A 20219-nucleotide genomic window follows, 5' to 3' on the forward strand; every position below is an offset into this window, starting at 1 on the left:
GCCTGGGCTCACTGAGCATGCCCAGTGCTCCGGGCTGGAGCCACGCACGGGAGTTTCCATGTGCGGATTCCAGGGTTCCCGGTTTTCGCCCCAGCCAAGGAAAGGGGGATGGGGTTGGAGAGGTGCGGGGTATCAGGGCAGCTACAGAGAGGAGTTTCGTCCAACTCGTGCCAGACTGGACAGAGCCAGCGGGGCGGGTAGAAAGGACCTAGGGGAAATGCTATCCTGACTTCACCTGTGCCCCACTCCCCCAGTTGCCCTCTCTGTCCCAACACGGGGCACATGGTTCCCCCCTACCATGTCTAGCTATAGACTGATAGGGATGTTTGTTTTTCCTAACCTCGTGTTGTGAAAGCAAGGAGCAAAGGTCATTACATCACATGTCCCATATCCCCAGGAGCCTGTGTGCCCAAAACCATCGGTGGAAAGTCCAGGGTGGCAACTAATCTTTCCTTCCCTTCCTAAGTTGCTTTGGATGCTTCTCCATAAAGAAATTTCTCCTATACTTTACCTTACAACATATTTGTAAGTTTTGAGGGTGGATTGGGAATGTGGAGAAAGTAACCCTAATATGGTATAGGGGGTAGAAAGCTGACCTTGTGAATCAAGAAACTGGGTTCAAGTCTGTCAGTGTGTGACCGTGAGCAAGGCATTTAAGCCCTCATTTGCTGCTGCTCCCCCTTCCCTCTTTCTCCCCTCCTTTCCCCAGCAATTCTCTAAGACTTTTTACAAAGAAAGTGCACATCTGGTTTGGTAGGGTCTTCCTAGCAGGTGTTTCTTACATTTGTGAAATCAGAGATCTAGTTCTCCAAATATATATTAAAAGCTTGAGCAATCATACAGAAGAATGAGTTGAAGGAGGTGGGAATGTTTAATATGAAGAAGGGAAGACTTGGAGAGGCAAGGAAGTTGTGCACAAAGACTTCCATTTTGGTTATTTACTCTTTAGAAAGAATTTCTAATTTAGAATCAGAATTTCTCAGTTTCAAATATGGTTCTGTCATTATCTTGGTAATACTGATTAATCACAATTGTGATTTGTAATTGTAATTGTGAATAAATCACAAATCACAGGCAGTTTCTTCCTTTGTAAAAAAGAAAAAGAGGGGGGGAGGGATTAAGCCAGAAGAACTCTGAAATCTCTTCTATCTCTAAATCTATGAATTTCTGATCCTAAGAGGCAGAGATCAGATCTGCTACTTACTATATCACCTTGTGCCTCCTTTTTGTCATGTGTCTCCCATTTTGTGTGGGTCACACAAAAATGTGTCCCATTTTTGTCATGAAATGGGAAAGTTGGATCAGATCAGAAGTGACAAACCTGCCCTGCCCTTATGACCAAAAAGATAAAGAGGCAGGCCAGATTAAAATGTAATTGGAAATCTTTAACAAATAAAGAAAAATACAATAAAGAATAGAGAGCTATATTTTAAAATTAAGTCAATGTGCAGCCTGCAAAGATTCCTATGTTTGGATTAGTGGCCCCTTTCTATTTGAGTTTGACACCATTGGACTAAATCACCTTCTTTAAACCTAATTTTATTGATGATTTTTGTTTTTACATTAAATTTTATTTCTGTTCCATGGAATTTTTTCCATTTCACAAATTCTGTTTTTAAGAAGTCATTTTCTTTTTCTGTTTCACAAATTCTGTTTTTCTGGGACTTGCTTTCTTTTTTCATTTTATCAAATCTATCCTTTAATGAATTATATGCTTTTTTCATTTCACTAAGTCTATTTTGTAGTGAATTTTCTTCAGATAGTTTTTGTGTTGCCTTTTCCAAATCCTCTTGCAAGTTTTTCATTTCCTTTCCTCATTTTTCTTCTAGCTCTCTTTTAAGATCCTTTTAAATTTCTTTTAGGAGGGCCTGATGTGATGGGGATCAGGTTATATCACCTTTTGGGGCTTCATCTAGAGACAATATGCCTTTAGTCTTCTCAGAGTTTGAAATCTGTTCCTCTCTTTCGCCATAAAAGCTGTCTATAGTTAGAGTCCTCTTTACTTTTTTACTCATTTTTTTTAAAAGTTAAGGTCTGCCTTTAGGGCTGGGAGGTTTTCCAACTGTTGCATCTGCACTTAGTCAATATTGATTCACTCCTGGAGCTGGGTGGGCGTGGCCAGTTCCCTGTGATTCTGGTATTTTAGGGTTCATTATTGTTTTTTTGTGTTTGTGTTGGATGTTTTATAATGTCTCTGCTAATCTACTGGCTTGCAACCAGGGAAGAGTGGTCAATAATGCTGTAGATTCCTCTCTCTAGATTCTCTGCCAGTGCACTGCCCCATGGAGTCTGCAACTGCCACTAGCGTTTTGTGGTCAGCTGTTTGTGTTAGGCTGCTTCCTTCCTGTTTCCGATTGAAAGAGACCTTTTCTGGTCTCTTTCCTCCGATAGATTCTCTGCCACAGGAAGTCTACACCACCATACAGAGATTGCACTGCCTCTGGACTCTGAGCTGTCTGTGCTGGTGTTTGTGGTCAGTTCTCCCCCCCACCCCCCGTTTCCAATTGAAACAGACCTTTTCTGGCAATCTTCAAAATTATCTTCTGTTTATAATTTGTTGCACTCCCATTATTTGTGGGTTCTGCTGGTTCAGAGCTAATTCAGAGGCTGGATTTTGTAATTAGTGTGAGGATTGTAGAGAAGGTCAGAGAGGACCATGTATTGTCTCCACCTCCAAAATTGAAACTATCTTTTATTTCTGAATACATCTTCCTTCTACTGAGCAGACCATCTTTTGAGAGAAAGAGTAGGAATAAGAAGAGAAAGAGGAGAAAAAGAAAGAGAAGGAAGAAGAACATGAAAAAGAAGGAGAAAGAGGAGGAGGCAGTTTAGTAAGACTAGGCAACATATCAATCCTATTTGGCAACATATACAATATCTCATACTCATGCCTATAGACACCCTTCACATCTTTATAAAAAAAAAAAGTTAAGATAGATACATGTTTTCTAGTTTTCTTACAGAATATTCAAGCTTAGTACAATTAGTACTTGGAGTTTTCTCACTTTGGAATATCCCTCTGTCTCTTAGGCCTCCTTGAATTGGCAAGTTCCTTCCAGGGAACTGTTTATGGGGATAAGCTCAGGCCAGCCAGGCCTCATTCTGTCTCTTCTGACTCTCAGGACTTAATCACCTCATCCCTGAGTAGCTCTAGAACAATGATATCAAATTCAAATAGAAAGGGATTCTTACATGGCACATTTTTGACTTAGAAAACCACACATTGACATTATCTATGTTGAACTGTATTTTTATATTGTCAAAAGTTTTCCAATTATATTTTAATCTGCTTCTGTCCACAGAGTAGTTTTGTGAGTCACTTGAGTTTGATACTTCTAATCTGGAAGACATATTATTTTTTTCTGTTTGAGCTTAGAAAGCTGAATTTAAGGATATAAGTAACTGAGGCAAGTTCAAGCTTGATGAAAGAAACAAAGCAAAGAAAGAGAAAAAAAGTGCAATGGGTTGCCTTGCTGGGAAGTTTTGCCCTTCATTGGAGGTTTTTGGCCAACAACTGAATGCAACATGTAGATGTTTTAAAGAAGATCTATTTTCAGATGAGTTAAATTAGGTGGCTTCTAAGATTCTTTCCAATTCTGAGCCTAAATGATCGTGTGTTCTGAGAACAATAAAAAAGATGTTTTGACTGTATGGCATAGTCTACACACTTCTAGATGGAAGGGACTTCAATCTAGTCTTGTCCTATCAGGAAATTCAGGCCCAGGGAGATTTGGTGACCTTCAGACACCAACAAGGTAGATAGTTGTCATCATTATTCCTATTTTACAGATGAAGAAACTGAGACAAAGATTGAGTGATTTATCCAGACTAGCAAGCATCTAAAATGAGATTTGAACACAGATTCTCTAACTCCAGAGACAGAAATCAATACTTGAACAACAGCAACAACAAAAAACTTTAAGGAAAATTCTCTAGTAGTAGTATGAAAAATGGGTTGGAATAATAATAAGGATTATAATGAGCATTATAGCTATTTAAATATAGCAATTTCAGTTTTGCAAAGTCCTTTTAAATTTTTTTGTTTTTGCAAAGCACTTTACATATATTATTTTACTTTATCCTGACAAAAATCCTAAGAGATTAGTGTCATCATTATTCCCATTTTACACATGAAGGAACTTAAAGCAGACAGGCTAAATGACTTGTCCAGGGCTTATACCTCAAAGAAGTCATTGATAAGAAAAATATTTATAGCAGCACTTTTTGTGATAGATAAGAATTGAAACAAAGTAGATGCCTATTGAGTGGGAAATAATTGAACAAATTGTGTTACATAAATGTAATAGAGCCTTACTTTGATGTAAGAAATACTGTATGTGATAAATACAGAGAATTACAAAAAGATCTCTATGAACTAATGCAGAGTTAAATAAATAGAGACAGGACAACAGTATATACTGTAACCTTTTACTTTTTTTCTTTTTTGTGTTGATTATTCTTTTTACACTGATGTGGTATCAATGGCAATGGAAAAAATAGTCATGCCCCCCAAAAAAAATCAGAAGTAAACTTTAAAGAAATAGGACTCAAATGAAGACTTCCACATCACCCCTTTCTGGAGGGAAAGGTCCCTAGGAACTACACATAGTACATGCTTTGAGACTCTGGCAAACATATACTGACATAGATATTTGATAAATGTTTATTGAATTGAATTGACTAAGAACAGAAAGCTAAGAAGTTGATCATCAATTGGAAAATAACAGAGTAAATTATAGTTTGCATGTAATGGAACACTGTTGAATTAAGGGAAAAAGGCAATAAAGGGATGGTTTCAGAGAAACTTGGGAAGACTTTTCTGAACTAATGGAAAGTGAAGTGAGTAGAACAATCTCTATTATAATATTAACATAATCAAAAGGAATAACTTTGAAAGACTTTAAGAATTGTAGTCAATGAAATGACCATCCACAATTCCAGAAGATTATATACTATCTTCTTCCTGACAGTGAAATAATGGATCAAATGAGACACACTTTTTTGGACACAGACAATGTGAGAATACATTTTGCTTGATTATACATATTTGTTACAAGGGTTTGGATTTGTTTTTCTTTTTAATGAACAAATGTTTTATTTAAAAATGAATTAAGAAAGCAAAGTCATTGCATTCCATACTGGGAAAGAGAGAAGTGGAGTACTAAAAGCCAGCATTTCTGGAATGCTTTAAGGTTTGCAAAGTGTTTTAGAAATATTATCTCACTTGAGCCTTACAATAATCTTAGGAGATAGGCACTATTGTTGCACCATTTTATAGATGAGGAAACCAAAGCAAACAGTCTTTAAATAACTTGTTCAGGGTTACACAGCTATTAAATGTTAGAGACCACTTTTGAACTTAGTTCTTTCTGACTCCAGGTTCATTGCTCTATCCACTGTAGCAGAGGGTAATCAAAATAAGTTTTGAAGAAAGTTAGGAATGCTATAAAGGAAAGGTGATAAGAATACATTCCAAATATAGCATTGTTAATGATCATAGAGATGGGAGACTGATTTTAATTTACAGTGTAAAACAAATGGTCTATTTTGACTACATAATGTGCATGGAGAGTAATGTATAATAAGCAAGGGAAGGTAACCTGGAACCATGCTGTGAAGGACTTTAAAAGTCAAATGAGAATTTATGCTTTATTTTATTTTATTTTATTTTTATTATTATTATTTTTTTAATTTAAATTTTATTTTAGTTAATAATAACTTTGTATTGACAGAATCCATGCCAGGGTAATTTTTTACAACATTATCCCTTGCACTCGCTTATGTTTCGTTTTTTTCCCCGCCCTCCCTCCACCCCCCCCCCCCCAGATGGCAAGCAGTCCTATATATGTTAAATATGTTTATGCTTTATTTTAGAAGTAAAAAAGTGCCATTCAATTTTTTTTTATTTTTAAAATATTTTATTTTCCTCAGTTACATGTAAAAACAATTTTTAAAAACTATTACTCTCTTCCTCCTTCCTTCCCCTTCTCCCTCTATGAAAAAGTAAGCAATCTAAGTTACACATGTGAATCATGTAAAACATTTCAATATTAGACATCTTGTACAAGAAACTTGAAAAGAAAGGAAGAGAGAATGAGAGAAAGAGAGACAGAGACAAAAAGAGATGGAGACAGAGAGACAGAAACAGTATGCATTCAGACTCAATCAGTTCTTTCTCTGGAGGTATATAGCATTTTTCATCATGAGTTCTTTGAGATTGTCTTGGATAATAGTATTGCAGAGAAAAACTAAGTCATTCACAACAGATCAATGTACAATGTTGCTGTTACTATACACAATATTCTCCTGGTTCTGTTTACGTCATTTTGTATCAATTTATGTAAGTTTTCTGCCATTGGAGCTTCTTGAGTAGCATCATGATATTTTAAGTGCTTTAAGGATATCAGTTAGGCAGCTATAAGAAGGATGGACTGGAGAAGATAAAGACTGGAAGCAGGGAGATCAATAAGTAGATTATTACAGTAATTCAGTTGAGAAGTGATAAAGACCAATATTCCTGATTTTATCTCCTGTCCACCCAATTAAGTGCTCCCATTAGTCAGTTCTTAATATGAATGTTTCCAGACCCTTGAGCAAAGTCTATTTCTAGACCTTTCATGACATTGATCATGTTGTCCTCTGAGCAATTTGCTGAGAGTACTGTCATATAATTTTTAAAAAAATTATAGAATACTGAATCAGGAGAAATCTGAATTCAAATTCTGCTTCAGATACTTAGTAGATAGAGGATAATGAGCAAATAACCCTATGTAGAATCCCAATTTTTTTTTTTGTCTTTAAAGTGGGTTCCTATCTCTCAGTGTTATAAGGAGGATGGAAAAGGACTTTGCTATTATTAAAGATATTCCAATGAATCTATGATCTTATCAATGTGGACATTTACTTCAATAATCCTGGTGTGGATCTGTCAATGCTTCTCCATTCTATGTAACTTTTGATCATGTCCTCTCATAAATTAACCACAGAAGTACACCAAAATTTCTGGAGGCATTTAGTACATTTTTGCCTTCTCAAGGAAACCAAAAGAGCATTAAGACTATCTTTCAGTTATCTCTTGCTCTCACTTTATAACTGATTCATCTCTCCCCCACCCCCACCCACTATAGTCATTGAAAATCAAATGACCCAATATCTGTAAAACATTTAGCACAATGCTTAGCACATGATGCATGCTTAGTAAATGCTTCTTTTCTCCTCTTCCCTTCTCATCACATCTCTAGTGTAATACATTGTGATGTGTTAGATTGTAGTTGAGTTACAGGCAACATTCATCTCTTCATTGCTTTCATGGACAACATGCAGCTTTCCATTGATTTCTGGGTAATTTTCAACTTCTGTTTTCCTGAGACAGTGGAATTCTATGACTGGCAACCATACACTATTACTGGGAGTATAATTGTGTTTTTAAAAATGAGCCTTTGTTTCAAGGAGAAGCTGGGAGCCATTAAAGGAACTTTGCAATTTCTCAAAGGGAATGCAAGCTGTTTTTCTCATCCTGTTCAACTCCTTGCTGCAAACCTTTAAGAGCTTTAAAAACTGAAGCTAGTCTCATTAAGATGTAGTGCCTAGAACAAAGCATAGTACTCCAGATGGGATCTGCCTGTTCATGGTACAGTCAGATTATTCTTCTTCCCTTAATTTTTGACATTACCCCTTCTGTTGATGTAACCTGAGTTTGTATGAAGTTTTTGGACAACTGAGTCACACTGAGTTTTCAGTCAACCAAAAACTTCCAGGCTCTTCTGAAATAAACTCTTTCAAACTGAAAACTTCTAAGTAAAGCCTGAACTAGATTAAAATGTAACTGGAAAATATTTAGCAAAAAAAAAAAAATACAATACAGGATAGATAATGCTAATTTGTGATTTTCTAAGTCTGTGGGGTCATGGAGATCAGTTTTATTTGTTTGACACCACTGAAAAGTACATCTTTCTTCTATTCCGTGTTTGTATAACTGATTTTTTGGAAGCTAAGAACAAATCTTTACATCCATCTCCAATAAGTTTTTTTTATCTCTTTGGTATTTTCAGATTTTTGTGAATCTTAAGTTGAGAGTCTTTAAAACCTGGCATGTGGTTCATTCAATAGCCATTTAGCATTTATAGTAGCAAAGATTTGGACATAGAGGCTTTTTAAACATTCAAGTCCAACCTTCTTGTTTTACAGATTCAAAAAGGTTTTATATAATTTGTTCAGGGTCAGTGACATTTACTGTATCTGACACAGGATTTGAACTTAGGTCTTCTTTACTCTGAGTCTATGTAGAGGTGGTAGACTAAATTAAGGGGAAATATCTCCTAGGAAGAAAAAACTTTAGAGGTCAAAGAAACAGAGCTGCAGTGTTTTATAAATAGAAAATAAATATAGCAGTTCTGGTGGCAAAGAATTGGAAAATACAGGGATGACCATCATCTGACGAATGACTGAACAAGTTGTGGTATATGATTGGGACAGAATACTATTGTGCTATAAGAAATGATGAACTTGATGATCTTAGAAAAATATGGATATAATTGCATGAAGTAACAAAGAGTAAAATAAACATAACCAAGAGAACATTATATATAGTAACAGCAATATTGGTTTAAGGACAACTTTTGAGTGAATAAATCATATTGACGATTATAAATACCCAAATTAACTACAGAGGACATATGAAGGAATATACTATCTGTATCCAGAGAAAGAACTGATAAATAGAAGCATGTTTAGAATGATTTTACATATATGTATACATGCAAGTTTGTGCCTAATGATAGCCATTTCTGGGAGTTGGGGAGGAGAGAGGAAGAAAAATACATGATTATTTTATTAAATATTTAGAAGAAATACCATGCTGTCATGATAGATTTGCAGTTTCATCTATCATCATCTTTTTGTTATATTGTGGAAATACTTGACATTTCATAAATTAAAAATAAAATAAATAAAGATTTAAAAATATAGACCATCAGTATATATCTTATTCAACAGTGGGATAAGCCCACTGATTCTATCTTTTTTTAACAAATTTTTTTTATTAAAGCCTTTTATTTTCAAAATATTTGCATGGATAATTTCCAATATTCATCCTTGCAAAATCTTGTCTTCCAAATTTTTCTCCTCTTTCCCCCCACCTCCTTCCCTAGATGGCAAGTAATCCAATATGTGTTAAACATGTGCAATTCTTCTATACATATTTCACACAAATGTCATCTTACACAAGAAAAATCAGATCAAAAAGAAAAAAATGAAAAAGAACAAAATGCAAACAAACAACAATAAAAACAATGAAAAGATCATGTTGTGATCCACACCCAATTCCCACAGTCCTCTCTCTGGTTGCAGATGGCTCTCTTCAACAAAAGACCATTGGAACTGGCCTGTGATTCTATTTTTCTTGAAAAAGGCCTTCATTATTTTAGGGTTTCCTGTTCTAATCAGAATATTCTGACAATATTAACCAGAAGAAAATATTCCCACTAGAACAAACCTGATCTTTGCACCTCCAGAGACTCCAAAGTTCTTTCCACATCACTTGACATCCTCTCCCTCTTACCCTCCAAATAAGGAAAGTGGCTGAGCAACTTACCTGGGAGATATTTTTTCATGGTAATGTCTTTCTATGACTTTTAAAAACATTATATATGTGCACCTTTCTTTGTTTGGTAGGTCTTGTCATTTATCTGGCAACTACCTAGTAAACTGAAACTAACTAAATTTTTTCCCTTTTAATAAAAACTTTTTTGCTGGGGATTTAGGACCTTTGATTGGAGGAATTCCCCAACACCTAGAATATTATTCATTTCCCCACTTAGTTGACTCTTAAACAGTGACTCAAGCAGGTTTTGGATCTGAAACCTAAGAATTAGTAACACCATATTCTACCGAGTAGTCCTGAAAGTATTTTCTGAAGATTTTTGATGGTTAATGAGACCCTTTCAGGGATACAAATTTAAAACCATTTTCATAATAATGCCAAGACACTTTAATTTGTAATATGTAAATATCATTAAACAAAATTCTGTGGGGAATTCATCATTAATTTTTAAGAATATAAAGGGGTCTTGAGACCAGGAGGTTTGAGAACTGATGCTTTAACCAAATGAGCTAATTGGCACTTACCATATTCCAGGTCTGAACCAACCATCAGAAGTACTCTCAAAAGCAAATGTAGTCACTGCCCACATGGAGCTCATATTCCATTGAGGGAAATTATACAGAGGAGATTGAAGGTAACCTCAGGGAGGAATGCCTCCTTTGTGGGGGAGGGGGGAGAGGGGGAGGGGGAGTGAGATTTGAGCTCAGTTTTGAAGAAGAGAAAGAGAGGGAAAGGGAGAAAAAGAGAGAGACAGAGAGACAGAGAAAGAGACAAAGAGAGACACACAGAGAGAGAGAGAGAGAGAGAGAGAGAGAGAGAGAGAGAGAGAGAGAGAGAGAGAGAGAGAGGAGGGGGGGGGGAAGAGGGGAGGAAAGGAGGGAGAGAAAGAGAGAGAGAGAAGGAGGGAAAAGGAGAGAGAGAGAGAGAGAGAGAGAGAGAGAGAGAGAGAGAGAGAGAGAGAGAGAGAGAGAGAGAGACTATGTATTATTCTAGGCATGGATGGAGTGGATACATCAGCAAAAAAGCACAGAGATGAGAGATGAAGCAATTGGGAGTAAGATGCCAGTGTAACTGAATCAAAGAATATATACAAGGTGTCAAATCATGAGACTGATATAATAGGGGGATTGGATGGATGGGAATAAAGTGGGAAAAGACTAATGTAATGGGATTATTCTTACTAGCCAACAAGCCTAAAGCTCCTGAGTATATACAATGTGTTCTAATGATGCAATCTCCATATGTACTTAAGCTTCTACAAGTATTATTTCTGGTCTGTTTATCAAGAAGAGGAACCTTTGGAATAACTCCTGAACTAGAGACTCCAATGCATCCAAAAAACACCAATCCTAGGAGCTGCTGTGAACCTGGGGAAGCCAGCTTAATGCCTGGGGCCATGATTCTGCTGCGGCTGAAAAAATACCAGTGGCAGCCTGGGTTCCTGCTGCCAGATGCCTAACTCCCCACCTAGCTTACATGAAACCAGAGAGTACATTACCCTGCTGCGTCTTCCATCTCTGTTGTGTCTTCACTAATTTATGTAAAAGAATATTGGAGATGGAATGAGTTGGGCTTCATTTTTGTGAACCTGGGAGGTCAGGAGGGTGAGCTGTCAGAGATTGAAGAGCCAGACTCCAGGCCAGAGTTTGTGATTCACCAGCACATCCCCAAGTAATAGCCTGATGGAACTAGCGTAGAAGTAGATGGAAGGCAGCCAAGAGGGACCAATGGAGACTTATTCATTAGCTGGGTCACCCTTAGAAGTAAACTATTGCTTCATAGCAACTGCTCATGAGAGGAACCAACTCTTCTCAGGTACTAAGGTAATAGCTAGAAGAGAGTAGTCCTATGGGTTTAGGGGAAATGGTAGCTTCTTGCTATAGTTTTGCCTTATATATCTCTTTATAAAAGCTGATTGATATTAATTGATTATATGATAGTGGGGATCCTAAACACTAGTAATTTATATTTGGGATAACCCCGAATCCCTCAGAGATACTCTTAGAATTCTTTGGAATAGAAGTTGCTTTGTTCTGGGGGAACTGATTCATCAAGGAGAGTAGTCTTGGGATAAGGGTGCTCAGAACTTCATAAAGGCTACAATGAAAAGGTAGGAGGAATCAGGCCATAAAATGTTTTAAAGGCCAAACAGAGAAGTTTATATTTAATCCTGCAGGTAATTAAAAAAAAAAACACTGGAATATGATGAGTAGGGGCTCTGACTCACACTTTAGAAAAATCATATTGACAGCTGATTATGAAAGAGACAAATATTGTACCAAGAACTCTGGGTGATGAAGCCAGGAAAAGATTTTTATTCATGATTTTGTAGGAATGGGTGTCACAAAATAGATATACATTTTAAAGTGACTAAAGCATAATTTTTTGTATCCTGTCCTAAAACACAATAGTGCAGGGAAGTCAAGAAGAATGAGAACTAGGAAAAGACCAAAGGATTTGTCAATTAGGAAGTAATTGGAGAAAGCAGTATCAGTTGGAGATGAAGTTGTTAGGAAGAGAGGTTGGAAGATAAGAAGAATGGCAGCACTTGGTACAGACAACTTTTTCAAGGAATGTAATTGAGGCAGAAAGAAGAGAAATAAGATGGCGTGCTATCATCACAAAGGTGCATGTTAAGGGGTTGTTTAGGCACAGGAAAAGGCCAATGCCCTTCATCCAGGATCAGAGTGAAGTTGAAGACAGAAGAGGAAGGTGTCTGAATGGTACAAAATAAGGAAGATGGGAAAAGAGAGATCTAACAATGAATGACCTCCAGAAAATATTCTAGGTATCCAGCAAAGAGAGTGAGGAAGGGAGTGCCTTTGGGTTTTAAAGGAAAGAGAATGTTTGGAACAGCTAAATCAATCAATCAATCAATAAGTATTTATTAAACTTTCTATATGTCAATAACTGTGCTAATCTCTGGGGATACATATACATTAAAAAAGAAAGTCCCTATCCTAGAGGAGCTTTTTAATGAGGTGTAGGAGAGGGAGATTTCCCAAAAAAGGAACTTGAGAAGTGGGTAGGGAGAGAAAGGAGAATGGTACAGAAAGAAGCCCAGAGAGATAGAAATGAAGTAGAAGAGAAGTCAAAGACTGAAAATGGGCATTTCCTTAAAATGGAGATTGCAGGAGGAATTAGCCAATGAAAAGATGGGATCCCAAGGGCAGACAAATTTGTGATGAGAAGGTTGCTGAAGAATGGAGGCAAGGCAGGCCAGAATGAAAAATAGAGCCAGAGAGGAGTGTCTTCATTTAAGATGTCCAAAAAATGAAATGATTAATCTTGACAGCCATAATAAAAAAGGGTTGCAGTCCAGCAAATTATGGATAAAATCATCGATTATCTTAATTCCTGCATGAACAATGACTGACCCAGCCTGATCTCTCTTTTGGCTCTAACAACCTGAGAATTTAGGAATACAATGAGCAAAAACAGCTAGTCATGATCAGCAGACAGTAAAATAGTCAATTTGGCAAAAAGCAGAGAGTTGGAATTGGGAAATAGTTGGAATGTTTAGTCTGAAATCCAAGTTGAGTTTTAATATTAGAAAAGGAGAAACTTTAGAATGGTTTGAGCAAGAGAGGTTCAACATAATACAGATGAGGTGCTTCCATCCACAAACATATGAAGGGAATACATTAAAAAGACCAACAACTTAGAACTCTACTTGTGTATCATGGATACAAGTACCTTAAAACATAAAAAATCCCTGTCTCCTCCCATTACAACTCAAACAGTTTTAGTTCACTCCATTTGTCACTTAAAGATACATTTCATTTGTATAGTGATTTATAATTTTTGGAGCACTCTCACAGACAACATTCAAGTGAAATAAATGGGACAAGCATTGTTGTGAGCAACTAGGTGAATAGTACAATTCTAATCCAAACTCAATGGAGTGGAAATTAGTAAGAGGCAATATTGTTGTCTTTATTTTAGAGCATTATGGGATCACAGAGTTTAGAGCTGGAAGGAGCTTGCAAGGTCATCTTGTCCCTTTTGCAACTGACAAAAGGACTTGCCCAACATTATATTATAAGAGGAGGAATTGAAATGACAAAAAGATAGGCAATCTTCTAGGTGGGTCCTCTTTCCCTCACAGCAGGCAACTTTGAAATGATCTGCAACATAAGAGTGTATCCTCCCTCCTCTCTAGGTTTTGGTGACATTGCTCTCTCCTGGTTCTCTTGTGATTTGGCTAACTGTTCCTCTCAAGTTCTTCTACTGAAACATTTTCTAGGTCACATCTTTGAGTGTCTTCAAGGATCTGCCTAGGTTTTATGTTCTTCTGCCTCTAGTACTTACTGTCTCATTGATTAATCTCATAAACTCCCATGAAATTAGTTATTATTTGTATGAATGTGACTCTCAGATCTTCTTTTCTAATCCTAATCTCTCTTCTATCTCCAGTTTTATAGTGTCATAGACATATAAAATTCTCTCTCTCTTCCATATATATTTATATATGTAGCTATGTGTATTATATCTATATCTATGTGTCTATGTATTATCTCCATATCTGTCTATACATATAATATATTCATATATCTATAAATGTATCTGTATATTATATATGCATATATCTATCTATCTATGTGGTTGTGTGTATTATATATCCATATATCTTTATATCGGTATGTGTGTATTATATGAACAGATATGTCTCTATATATGCCAGTATATATTATATGAACAAAAATGTTTATATGCATTCTGTGTGCATTATATATATATGTTTATATTACATGTACATATATCTATACGTGCCTGTATGTATTATATGAACACACGTTTATATATGTGTCTGTATTATATGGACATATGCATTTATATATGTGTCTATTATATGTAAATATAATCTATATATGTGGGTATATATTATATGCACATATATTTATAAATGTGTCATGTTATACCTATCTCTATATATGTGTGATTGTGTATTATATTTATATCTACATATATGTCTCTGTTTTGTATAGAATATATATTTATGCATATATGTATAACATCATTTTATACACACATACACATATAAATCTCAAGCATTGAGTAAACAGGGGGTTGGAGAGCTAAAGTAACATTCATTGATCACACAGCTACAAATAAGCTATCAGAATTTGACCCCAGGTATTTCTGATTCTAAATCCAGAATGGATAGAAAAAGATGTCATGAAGAAATTATCATGAAAAATAAAATGTATGCTTTTGCTTATGTAAAATTAAATCATTCTTGCACAAACATATCGAATAAAGCTAAGGTTTAAAATGAAACAATTAAGTGGGAAAGAATCATTTCAGCATGTTTCTCTGATAATGATCTAATTTCCAAAAATCATAAGGAACTGATTCAAATTTATAAAAATAAGAGTAATTTCCTAATTGATAAATGATCCAAGAATATAACATGCATTCTGAAAGGGAAAAACCCCAGACTAACTATAGCCATATGGAAAGGTTTTTTAAATAATAACTAATTAAAGAAATGCAAATTAATTGTGAGATGCTACCTCATACCCATTGGATTGGCAAAAATGACAAAAAGAGGAAAAAAAACCAGATGTTTGGGAGGCTATGGGAATACCGGCATACTGATGCACTATTGGTGAATGAGTACAAGTATTCTGGAAAGTAATTTGGAATTATACACAAAAAACTACTAACCAGAACATTTCCCTCTGACCCAGCTATAACTGCTAGGGCCATATCTCAATGAGATCAAAGAAAAAGGGGAAAAAAATCCTTTAAAATGTTTACTGCAGCTTTGTGGTAGAAATAAACTAGAAACTAAAGATATACCTATCATCTTAGAAATGGTTTAAAATGGAATATGAATGTGAGAGTACCTATTGTAAGAAAAGAAGGGGTGGATGATTTCAAAGATACATGCAAAGTCTTGAATGAACTGATACAGAATGAAGCAAGAAGAACTAAAAACTAATACTATATGTTTATGTGCAGATGAATGTATATCTTTAAAAATTAATATGATCTTTAACTATACCCTTATTTTCCATTTCTTGGAATTTTCTGAGTATTATGTATCTGGCCAACAACTCTTATTATCCCACAATTTGGAATTTTCATGGTTCAAAATGGCTAGACAGTTTTGGTTCCAATCTCACCTCTGACATTTATTATATGTGTGACCTCAGACAAGTTATTTAGCCTTGATTAGCTTCTGTCTTATCTGTAAGATGGCCTCTAAGATCCCTTCTAGATCAAATTCTATGATCCTATGATCCATTTAATTTCTGTCCAAACTATCAGACTATCACTTCATCCCACTGAGTTTTCAACATCCTGCACCATCACTTAAAATTCTGTGAGAATTCAATCTGTAAATCAATCAATTGATTAGTTAACACGTATTTATTAGAAACTTTCTTTGTTTTAGGCCCTGTGCTAAACACTGGGGAAACCAAGAAAAAGAAATAAAATTAATCCCTGTTCTCAAGGATTTTATCTTTGAAGGGGAAGATGATATTTATAATTCAGAACACAAAACTTTTTTTTTTTTTTAGTAGATGAAAGGTAATGTTAGAGGCAATAATACTAGTCACTTAATGAAGAGGTTTTTTGTATAATGTGAACTAATTTCTTAAATAGAAGGTATGTGCCTAAGTGCATACTAGTAATAGTTTCAGGAGAATATCACTCCTGGAGTCATTGTGAGCTGTCCTAAACAGTAGTTACACTTTATTCATGTTCACATATGTAATTTAAAGTCCTCTTTTAGGTCAAATCATTTTATTTCAGTTCAATAGCATATCAAGGGTACATCATTTGTTATGTTATCCCAAAATTTAGAGGCAACCTTTCATAGTGAATGGAGAGCGAGCCTCAGTATCTTACTTTCAAAGCAGCAAGATGTCTACAATGGCTAAAACATTACAATGGCCTGAAGACAGGAAGACCTGAGTTTAAATCTGGAATTGAATACTCCCTAGTTACATGACCCAGACTAATTCATTTAACCTCTATTTGTTTTAAATTCCTCACTTGTAAAATGAGGATAATAAGATCACTTGCTTCCCAGGGTTATTGTGAGGATCAAATGAGATAATATTTAGAGAGCACTAAGCACAGTACCTGGAGCATAGTAAGTGTTTAATAAATGCTTATTTCTCACTTGTGGTGCTTATCAGTTTTTTGACTTTCATTTTAATCATTTAGTCATTTTAAGTTGTGTCCAACTCCTTGAGAACACATCTGGATTGTTCTTTGCAAAGGTCCTAGAGTGATTGGATATTTCCTTTTCCACTTCATTTGACTGATTAAGAAATTGAGGCAAACAGGGTTAAGTGACTTGCCTGGGGGTCACACAGCTAGTAAATATCTAAGGCTGGATTTGAACTAAACTCTCCTAATTCCATGCCTGGAGCTCTATCCATTGGGTAACCTAGATTTCCCCTTTGACTTTCAACCATTCACTCTAGTTCCCAGTGTCCCAATCAATGCTGAGATTCTGTTTGGGAGAATAGCTGTTAATCTGCTAGGGTAGAGAAGAGGGGGCAGAGATAGGGTTTCTTTCCTGGGAATTTCTTAGGTCAATAAAAAAATTGGGATCAATAAGTTAATAAATAAATCTAGAATTAATTGTGTGTCTGGGAATGAAGATGAAGAAGGTATATTTGATAAATTTGGTTGCTAACAACTAAACAGGAAAGAGAATTACTTTTCTGCTGTTAAACATTCTCAAGATGTATATTTTAGAATTGTGACATCCCTCTGCTGTTCCTTGATCTCACTGAAAACATGCTGAATGACAGTTTGGTAATAACCAGGTTATTATTGCATATTTCCTCTCTAGGCAATTTCTAGGGGATTTTAAAAAGTCAAAGTACATTATTATCTTTATTTAAATATTGCAAGGCACATACTTGAACATACAATTATTATTGTCATTGAATATTTTCACACTGGGGAGAAATACTAAATTCAATTTGACAAGCATTTATATTCAGGCAATGTGCTAAACACTGGGGATACAATGACATAAACAAAACAGTCCCGGCCCTCAGAAAACTTACTTTATATGGAAGCACAAGATAGAAGAGAAAGTGAGCCACGTCTTCATTTCTCACCATGCTATTCTCTAGACTTTTCTTCAATGTTTTGGTCCTTTTCAGCTTCCTTCTATGTGCTATGTCACTTTATTAGCATGCTCCCTTTAATCTGTAAAATGAACACTCTAAAATTGTGTACCTTTTGATATGTACAAAAGGGAGATTCGAGTCTCAGGCCCTCCTGGGAAGCTATCTCTCTAGATTCCAGAGAGTCTATGAGAGAGAGCATATTCACCTGGCTGGCTTTTTCTAAGGTAAATCTTAAGGAAATTCCAAATTTCAGAAGTTTTCAAAAATAATTTCTCATTCAATTGGAGATCTAGGCTTGGGGACTTTGGCTTTCTTTTCAACCTGAAACCGGAGCCTCAAGATTCCCTATTAAAGGGCAATTTTAAACTCACTTCTTTGTAGAATGTCCAAAGCAGGACTATGCCTTGTCCTTTGGTATAAATGCCTGTCAGGACCCTGACTGCTGAGAAGACCTTCTCTTCTGAGCCAGTCTCAATTTCCCTAACAGGACTTTGCCATTATGAAGTCAGTCTTCTAGCAAAGCTGACTTCTCACCCAACAGTAAACTTCCATTTTTGCCACCTAAAACTTTTCAGATTCGAGAATTCTTTCACAAAGAACCTGTGCCTCTGACTAAAAGAAGATTTCCACAACTCTCTGACTGCCACTAGAATCCCTTGAGGATTATCTAGCTTTCTCCTTGAAGTTACCAAATGGGGTCATGAAGAGTTGGACATGACTGAAAAATGATTGAACTGAATTGCTTGACTGACTGGTACCCATATGAGAAACAAATGGAAGTTTGAAGATTGTCCCATTGATTTCTAAGGGGTCTGGTATATATTTCCCATTTCTAGTGTCTTCAACCATTGAATTTTAGAGTAAGAGAACTAGAATTTGTCTTTGATATTCTCTTAGCTATCATAGTTGAATACTCCCATTTTCACCACCACTCAACTGCCTCCTTTTCACTTTGCAATAGGCCTCTCTGCCTCATTTTCCCTCCTGCTCAACATGATATTTTTCTTCCGTTTCTGCTGAATTTACTGTTAGTTTCTCTAGCTTGGAAATTCCATATTTTCTTGAAAGAGAATAAGTTATGTTAATCTATGTGGTGCTAAGGCCAGCTTTTCTATCCACTACAACAAACTGCCTCTATGCTTATAGCAGTTTGTGAAGCATATCTCTGATTATAACATTTCCTACCTAAAAATCTATCAGTGGGTTGCCATATTCAACTGAATGAAGTCTAACTCATAAAAGTGTCATTCAAAGCCCTTCACAATCTTGTTCCAACCTATTTTTCCTTTGAATTTTTTCTTTTTGTGCTCCACAGAGAAGGAGAGAGAGAAGACAGAGGTGAAGGAAGAAAAAAGAGGAGAAAGATAAAGAGGAAGATGAGGAGGAAACAAAAAGAAGGAAGAACAAGAAGGAGGAGGAGGAAAAGAAAAATGAGAAGAGGAAGAAGAAAAAGGAAGCTTTTATATAGAGTTTTAAGGTTTGTAGAATGCTTTATATTTTTTATGTCAATTGGTTGGGTTATCTCTAGATGAATAAATTTACTCATTATTTCTTCAAAATAGTTCACACTTTCCCTCATTTGTGCCTTACTCACAATATTGTCTATATCTGTAAGATTTGTTTACCTCATGTCTGTGCCAGTTAAAATTCCATTCCTTCAAAGCTAAGATTTACTTTTTCCTTGTAGATACTCCCAGATAAACGTTATCTTTCTCATGATCTTTCATAGCATTTTGTAATTAATCCTAGGCATTTTTATTTATTGTTTTATGTTAAATCTTTTTTTCATTGTTAAATTCTCTTCTTGATATTAATTGAGGAACTAGAGACATAAGTATACTTGGATTACATAAGACACTTGAGTTTCTTACTTTATAGACAATATAGAGACATATGGATGACTTGCTAAAATATTAGTGAGTTGATTGACTGCCTGGATCCAAGAAGAAGTCTCTAGTGGAGTGTTTTGGGGCTCTGTCTTTGGTTCTTCTTCTTCTTCTTTTTTTTTTTTTTGTTAGTATTATAAAATATATGAATGACTGGATACATGTCAATTTGATCCAACTGGAAGCTGACACAAAACTAAATGGGATAGTTACTATGTTGGATGACAGAATCAGGATAAAAAATATCCTGACAGACAGGAATGATGGACTGAATCTAATAAAATAAAATGCAATTATAAGAAATATCAAGTCCTGTGCTTAGATTCAAAAAACTCCACATACTTGTAGGATAAGGGATAGATCATCTAGATGGCACAATGCTGGGCCTATGGTTAGAAAGACCTGAATTTAATTCTGATCTCTGAAACTTACTAGAGGTATGATTTTGGGCAAATCACTTAACTTCACTTCAGTTTCCTCATCTGTAATCTGAGATGGAAATGGAAAAATATCCTAATTTTTTTGCCAAGAAAACCTCAAAAGAGGTCACAAAGAGTTGGACATGACTAAATATGACTAAATAAAATTTGTTTTTCATGTAAGTTATGTGAAAATATTTGAGGATTT

General features: G+C 35.6%; 1 long non-coding RNA gene across 1 annotated transcript in view; it reads left to right on the plus strand.

The window, feature by feature from the left end:
* Positions 1 to 10083: 10083 nt before the first annotated feature.
* The window catches only part of LOC127563048 (uncharacterized), a 63325-nt gene continuing 53189 nt past the window's right edge, over positions 10084 to 20219 (plus strand). The window contains exons 1-2 of the long non-coding RNA XR_007953878.1: positions 10084 to 10235; positions 19022 to 19183. This is a non-coding gene — a long non-coding RNA (uncharacterized LOC127563048). The remainder of the gene's footprint in view (positions 10236 to 19021; positions 19184 to 20219) is intronic.

The sequence above is a fragment of the Antechinus flavipes genome, chromosome 4 (genome assembly GCF_016432865.1).
Source record: "Antechinus flavipes isolate AdamAnt ecotype Samford, QLD, Australia chromosome 4, AdamAnt_v2, whole genome shotgun sequence".
Lineage (NCBI taxonomy): Eukaryota > Metazoa > Chordata > Mammalia > Dasyuromorphia > Dasyuridae > Antechinus > Antechinus flavipes.